The sequence below is a fragment of the Gadus chalcogrammus genome, chromosome 12, assembly GCF_026213295.1.
Source record: "Gadus chalcogrammus isolate NIFS_2021 chromosome 12, NIFS_Gcha_1.0, whole genome shotgun sequence".
NCBI classification, from domain to species: Eukaryota; Metazoa; Chordata; class Actinopteri; order Gadiformes; family Gadidae; genus Gadus; species Gadus chalcogrammus.
In genome coordinates this window covers 9,203,492-9,210,195 of record NC_079423.1, presented here as the reverse complement: position 1 = coordinate 9,210,195, position 6,704 = coordinate 9,203,492, and the positions used below count along the sequence as shown (strand labels likewise).

The 6,704-nt window shown below is 44.6% G+C and overlaps 10 non-coding genes across 10 annotated transcripts; all 10 read right to left on the bottom strand.

Annotated features, from left to right (window-relative positions):
• Window positions 1–364: 364 nt before the first annotated feature.
• Window positions 365–483, bottom strand: LOC130397731 (5S ribosomal RNA). The gene has a single exon (XR_008900315.1). It is a non-coding gene; the product is annotated as a 5S ribosomal RNA (ribosomal RNA).
• A 529-nt stretch (window positions 484–1,012) lies between these two features.
• On the bottom strand, window positions 1,013–1,131 carry LOC130397730 (5S ribosomal RNA). Its single transcript, XR_008900314.1, has one exon. It is a non-coding gene; the product is annotated as a 5S ribosomal RNA (ribosomal RNA).
• A 529-nt stretch (window positions 1,132–1,660) lies between these two features.
• Window positions 1,661–1,779, bottom strand: LOC130397729 (5S ribosomal RNA). Its single transcript, XR_008900313.1, has one exon. It is a non-coding gene; the product is annotated as a 5S ribosomal RNA (ribosomal RNA).
• Window positions 1,780–2,307: 528 nt separating this feature from the next.
• On the bottom strand, window positions 2,308–2,426 carry LOC130397727 (5S ribosomal RNA). The gene has a single exon (XR_008900312.1). It is a non-coding gene; the product is annotated as a 5S ribosomal RNA (ribosomal RNA).
• Window positions 2,427–2,955: 529 nt separating this feature from the next.
• LOC130401147 (5S ribosomal RNA) lies at window positions 2,956–3,075 on the bottom strand. The gene has a single exon (XR_008903604.1). It is a non-coding gene; the product is annotated as a 5S ribosomal RNA (ribosomal RNA).
• Window positions 3,076–3,604: 529 nt separating this feature from the next.
• On the bottom strand, window positions 3,605–3,723 carry LOC130397726 (5S ribosomal RNA). The gene has a single exon (XR_008900311.1). It is a non-coding gene; the product is annotated as a 5S ribosomal RNA (ribosomal RNA).
• A 530-nt stretch (window positions 3,724–4,253) lies between these two features.
• Window positions 4,254–4,372, bottom strand: LOC130397725 (5S ribosomal RNA). The gene has a single exon (XR_008900310.1). It is a non-coding gene; the product is annotated as a 5S ribosomal RNA (ribosomal RNA).
• Window positions 4,373–4,900: 528 nt separating this feature from the next.
• Window positions 4,901–5,019, bottom strand: LOC130397723 (5S ribosomal RNA). The gene has a single exon (XR_008900308.1). It is a non-coding gene; the product is annotated as a 5S ribosomal RNA (ribosomal RNA).
• Window positions 5,020–5,548: 529 nt separating this feature from the next.
• Window positions 5,549–5,667, bottom strand: LOC130397722 (5S ribosomal RNA). The gene has a single exon (XR_008900307.1). It is a non-coding gene; the product is annotated as a 5S ribosomal RNA (ribosomal RNA).
• Window positions 5,668–6,196: 529 nt separating this feature from the next.
• On the bottom strand, window positions 6,197–6,315 carry LOC130394256 (5S ribosomal RNA). The gene has a single exon (XR_008897433.1). It is a non-coding gene; the product is annotated as a 5S ribosomal RNA (ribosomal RNA).
• Between the last annotated feature and the right edge of the window lie 389 nt (window positions 6,316–6,704).

Genomic DNA, 6,704 nt, shown 5'->3' with positions numbered 1-6,704 from the left:
CTGAATTCATTAATTATCTGAAATACACTGCGTGTGCGTGTGATGTTAAATGTTTGAACCAAGGTTAACGGTTAAAGTGTCAGAGAATGGGTGGTGATTTTTTGACGTCCTCCCATGATCTGAAGTGAGCGTGCGTGTTTGTGTTGGTGAAAGTTTAAGAAATGTACAACTGTCGGTTCAGCTCTCTGGTGCTCCCTGCTGGCAGTATCACTATACTGTCCTCATGTTTCACAAAAATAGTTTTGAGAGACGTTGTCAGTTTTTGTATGTTGCTTAAATCCTCCAAAGCGGTTGGCAGTAAACATCAGGTCACGGTACGCCACGGTAGGCCACGGAGTCAATGAGCTCGAGTTGAAAAAGAAAAAGCTTACAGCACCTGGTATTCCCAGGCGGTCTCCCATCCAAGTACTAACCAGGCCCGACCCTGCTTAGCTTCCGAGATCAGACGAGATCGGGCGTGTTCAGGGTGGTATGGCCGTAAGCAATTAGTGCAGGCGCAAAACCAGGTTTTATACAGTAGCACATAAGGAGTGAGAAAGCTGCTGAGGCTCGACGTTACACTCTTACAAAAACAATCATTAGTTAGATATAAACGGCAGTAATTGATTCAGTAGGACTCCTTATCCATGTAAACGATCATTGTGACATCTGAATTCATTAATTATCTGAAATACACTGCGTGTGCGTGTGATGTTAAATGTTTGAACCAAGGTTAACGGTTAAAGTGTCAGAGAATGGGTGGTGATTTTTTGACGTCCTCCCATGATCTGAAGTGAGCGTGCGTGTTTGTGTTGGTGAAAGTTTAAGAAATGTACAACTGTCGGTTCAGCTCTCTGGTGCTCCCTGCTGGCAGTATCACTATACTGTCCTCATGTTTCACAAAATTAGTTTTGAGAGACGTTGTCAGTTTTTGTATGTTGCTTAAATCCTCCAAAGCGGTTGGCAGTAAACATCAGGTCACGGTACGCCACGGTAGGCCACGGAGTCAATGAGCTCGAGTTGAAAAAGAAAAAGCTTACAGCACCTGGTATTCCCAGGCGGTCTCCCATCCAAGTACTAACCAGGCCCGACCCTGCTTAGCTTCCGAGATCAGACGAGATCGGGCGTGTTCAGGGTGGTATGGCCGTAAGCAATTAGTGCAGGCGCAAAACCAGGTTTTATACAGTAGCACATAAGGAGTGAGAAAGCTGCTGAGGCTCGACGTTACACTCTTACAAAAACAATCATTAGTTAGATATAAACGGCAGTAATTGATTCAGTAGGACTCCTTATCCATGTAAACGATCATTGTGACATCTGAATTCATTAATTATCTGAAATACACTGCGTGTGCGTGTGATGTTAAATGTTTGAACCAAGGTTAACGGTTAAAGTGTCAGAGAATGGGTGGTGATTTTTTGACGTCCTCCCATGATCTGAAGTGAGCGTGCGTGTTTGTGTTGGTGAAAGTTTAAGAAATGTACAACTGTCGGTTCAGCTCTCTGGTGCTCCCTGCTGGCAGTATCACTATACTGTCCTCATGTTTCACAAAAATAGTTTTGAGAGACGTTGTCAGTTTTTGTATGTTGCTTAAATCCTCCAAAGCGGTTGGCAGTAAACATCAGGTCACGGTACGCCACGGTAGGCCACGGAGTCAATGAGCTCGAGTTGAAAAAGAAAAAGCTTACAGCACCTGGTATTCCCAGGCGGTCTCCCATCCAAGTACTAACCAGGCCCGACCCTGCTTAGCTTCCGAGATCAGACGAGATCGGGCGTGTTCAGGGTGGTATGGCCGTAAGCAATTAGTGCAGGCGCAAAACCAGGTTTATACAGTAGCACATAAGGAGTGAGAAAGCTGCTGAGGCTCGACGTTACACTTTTACAAAAACAATCATTAGTTAGATATAAACGGCAGTAATTGATTCAGTAGGACTCCTTATCCATGTAAACGATCATTGTGACATCTGAATTCATTAATTATCTGAAATACACTGCGTGTGCGTGTGATGTTAAATGTTTGAACCAAGGTTAACGGTTAAAGTGTCAGAGAATGGGTGGTGATTTTTTGACGTCCTCCCATGATCTGAAGTGAGCGTGCGTGTTTGTGTTGGTGAAAGTTTAAGAAATGTACAACTGTCGGTTCAGCTCTCTGGTGCTCCCTGCTGGCAGTATCACTATACTGTCCTCATGTTTCACAAAAATAGTTTTGAGAGACGTTGTCAGTTTTTGTATGTTGCTTAAATCCTCCAAAGCGGTTGGCAGTAAACATCAGGTCACGGTACGCCACGGTAGGCCACGGAGTCAATGAGCTCGAGTTGAAAAAGAAAAAGCTTACAGCACCTGGTATTCCCAGGCGGTCTCCCATCCAAGTACTAACCAGGCCCGACCCTGCTTAGCTTCCGAGATCAGACGAGATCGGGCGTGTTCAGGGTGGTATGGCCGTAAGCAATTAGTGCAGGCGCAAAACCAGGTTTTATACAGTAGCACATAAGGAGTGAGAAAGCTGCTGAGGCTCGACGTTACACTTTTACAAAAACAATCATTAGTTAGATATAAACGGCAGTAATTGATTCAGTAGGACTCCTTATCCATGTAAACGATCATTGTGACATCTGAATTCATTAATTATCTGAAATACACTGCGTGTGCGTGTGATGTTAAATGTTTGAACCAAGGTTAACGGTTAAAGTGTCAGAGAATGGGTGGTGATTTTTTGACGTCCTCCCATGATCTGAAGTGAGCGTGCGTGTTTGTGTTGGTGAAAGTTTAAGAAATGTACAACTGTCGGTTCAGCTCTCTGGTGCTCCCTGCTGGCAGTATCACTATACTGTCCTCATGTTTCACAAAAATAGTTTTGAGAGACGTTGTCAGTTTTTGTATGTTGCTTAAATCCTCCAAAGCGGTTGGCAGTAAACATCAGGTCACGGTACGCCACGGTAGGCCACGGAGTCAATGAGCTCGAGTTGAAAAAGAAAAAGCTTACAGCACCTGGTATTCCCAGGCGGTCTCCCAATCCAAGTACTAACCAGGCCCGACCCTGCTTAGCTTCCGAGATCAGACGAGATCGGGCGTGTTCAGGGTGGTATGGCCGTAAGCAATTAGTGCAGGCGCAAAACCAGGTTTTATACAGTAGCACATAAGGAGTGAGAAAGCTGCTGAGGCTCGACGTTACACTCTTACAAAAACAATCATTAGTTAGATATAAACGGCAGTAATTGATTCAGTAGGACTCCTTATCCATGTAAACGATCATTGTGACATCTGAATTCATTAATTATCTGAAATACACTGCGTGTGCGTGTGATGTTAAATGTTTGAACCAAGGTTAACGGTTAAAGTGTCAGAGAATGGGTGGTGATTTTTTGACGTCCTCCCATGATCTGAAGTGAGCGTGCGTGTTTGTGTTGGTGAAAGTTTAAGAAATGTACAACTGTCGGTTCAGCTCTCTGGTGCTCCCTGCTGGCAGTATCACTATACTGTCCTCATGTTTCACAAAAATAGTTTTGAGAGACGTTGTCAGTTTTTGTATGTTGCTTAAATCCTCCAAAGCGGTTGGCAGTAAACATCAGGTCACGGTACGCCACGGTAGGCCACGGAGTCAATGAGCTCGAGTTGAAAAAGAAAAAGCTTACAGCACCTGGTATTCCCAGGCGGTCTCCCATCCAAGTACTAACCAGGCCCGACCCTGCTTAGCTTCCGAGATCAGACGAGATCGGGCGTGTTCAGGGTGGTATGGCCGTAAGCAATTAGTGCAGGCGCAAAACCAGGTTTTATACAGTAGCACATAAGGAGTGAGAAAGCTGCTGAGGCTCGACGTTACACTCTTTACAAAAACAATCATTAGTTAGATATAAACGGCAGTAATTGATTCAGTAGGACTCCTTATCCATGTAAACGATCATTGTGACATCTGAATTCATTAATTATCTGAAATACACTGCGTGTGCGTGTGATGTTAAATGTTTGAACCAAGGTTAACGGTTAAAGTGTCAGAGAATGGGTGGTGATTTTTTGACGTCCTCCCATGATCTGAAGTGAGCGTGCGTGTTTGTGTTGGTGAAAGTTTAAGAAATGTACAACTGTCGGTTCAGCTCTCTGGTGCTCCCTGCTGGCAGTATCACTATACTGTCCTCATGTTTCACAAAAATAGTTTTGAGAGACGTTGTCAGTTTTTGTATGTTGCTTAAATCCTCCAAAGCGGTTGGCAGTAAACATCAGGTCACGGTACGCCACGGTAGGCCACGGAGTCAATGAGCTCGAGTTGAAAAAGAAAAAGCTTACAGCACCTGGTATTCCCAGGCGGTCTCCCATCCAAGTACTAACCAGGCCCGACCCTGCTTAGCTTCCGAGATCAGACGAGATCGGGCGTGTTCAGGGTGGTATGGCCGTAAGCAATTAGTGCAGGCGCAAAACCAGGTTTTATACAGTAGCACATAAGGAGTGAGAAAGCTGCTGAGGCTCGACGTTACACTCTTACAAAAACAATCATTAGTTAGATATAAACGGCAGTAATTGATTCAGTAGGACTCCTTATCCATGTAAACGATCATTGTGACATCTGAATTCATTAATTATCTGAAATACACTGCGTGTGCGTGTGATGTTAAATGTTTGAACCAAGGTTAACGGTTAAAGTGTCAGAGAATGGGTGGTGATTTTTTGACGTCCTCCCATGATCTGAAGTGAGCGTGCGTGTTTGTGTTGGTGAAAGTTTAAGAAATGTACAACTGTCGGTTCAGCTCTCTGGTGCTCCCTGCTGGCAGTATCACTATACTGTCCTCATGTTTCACAAAAATAGTTTTGAGAGACGTTGTCAGTTTTTGTATGTTGCTTAAATCCTCCAAAGCGGTTGGCAGTAAACATCAGGTCACGGTACGCCACGGTAGGCCACGGAGTCAATGAGCTCGAGTTGAAAAAGAAAAGCTTACAGCACCTGGTATTCCCAGGCGGTCTCCCATCCAAGTACTAACCAGGCCCGACCCTGCTTAGCTTCCGAGATCAGACGAGATCGGGCGTGTTCAGGGTGGTATGGCCGTAAGCAATTAGTGCAGGCGCAAAACCAGGTTTTATACAGTAGCACATAAGGAGTGAGAAAGCTGCTGAGGCTCGACGTTACACTTTTACAAAAACAATCATTAGTTAGATATAAACGGCAGTAATTGATTCAGTAGGACTCCTTATCCATGTAAACGATCATTGTGACATCTGAATTCATTAATTATCTGAAATACACTGCGTGTGCGTGTGATGTTAAATGTTTGAACCAAGGTTAACGGTTAAAGTGTCAGAGAATGGGTGGTGATTTTTTGACGTCCTCCCATGATCTGAAGTGAGCGTGCGTGTTTGTGTTGGTGAAAGTTTAAGAAATGTACAACTGTCGGTTCAGCTCTCTGGTGCTCCCTGCTGGCAGTATCACTATACTGTCCTCATGTTTCACAAAAATAGTTTTGAGAGACGTTGTCAGTTTTTGTATGTTGCTTAAATCCTCCAAAGCGGTTGGCAGTAAACATCAGGTCACGGTACGCCACGGTAGGCCACGGAGTCAATGAGCTCGAGTTGAAAAAGAAAAAGCTTACAGCACCTGGTATTCCCAGGCGGTCTCCCATCCAAGTACTAACCAGGCCCGACCCTGCTTAGCTTCCGAGATCAGACGAGATCGGGCGTGTTCAGGGTGGTATGGCCGTAAGCAATTAGTGCAGGCGCAAAACCAGGTTTTATACAGTAGCACATAAGGAGTGAGAAAGCTGCTGAGGCTCGACGTTACACTTTTACAAAAACAATCATTAGTTAGATATAAACGGCAGTAATTGATTCAGTAGGACTCCTTATCCATGTAAACGATCATTGTGACATCTGAATTCATTAATTATCTGAAATACACTGCGTGTGCGTGTGATGTTAAATGTTTGAACCAAGGTTAACGGTTAAAGTGTCAGAGAATGGGTGGTGATTTTTTGACGTCCTCCCATGATCTGAAGTGAGCGTGCGTGTTTGTGTTGGTGAAAGTTTAAGAAATGTACAACTGTCGGTTCAGCTCTCTGGTGCTCCCTGCTGGCAGTATCACTATACTGTCCTCATGTTTCACAAAAATAGTTTTGAGAGACGTTGTCAGTTTTTGTATGTTGCTTAAATCCTCCAAAGCGGTTGGCAGTAAACATCAGGTCACGGTACGCCACGGTAGGCCACGGAGTCAATGAGCTCGAGTTGAAAAAGAAAAAGCTTACAGCACCTGGTATTCCCAGGCGGTCTCCCATCCAAGTACTAACCAGGCCCGACCCTGCTTAGCTTCCGAGATCAGACGAGATCGGACGTGTTCAGGGTGGTATGGCCGCAAGTAATTAGTGCAGGCGCAAAACCAGGTTTTATACAGTAGCACATAAGGAGTGAGAAAGCTGCTGAGGCTCGACGTTACACTTTTACAAAAACAATCATTAGTTAGATATAAACGGCAGTAATTGATTCAGTAGGACTCCTTATCCATGTAAACGATCATTGTGACATCTGAATTCATTAATTATCTGAAATACACTGCGTGTGCGTGTGATGTTAAATGTTTGAACCAAGGTTAACGGTTAAAGTGTCAGAGAATGGGTGGTGATTTTTGACGTCCTCCCATGATCTGGGCCCCGTTTCCCGAAAGCGTCGTTAGCCTAAGTGGATCGTGAAGTGCGTCGAAAGGGCATCGTAGAGTTTTCACCGCGTTTCCCGAAAGCATCGTGGGGAAC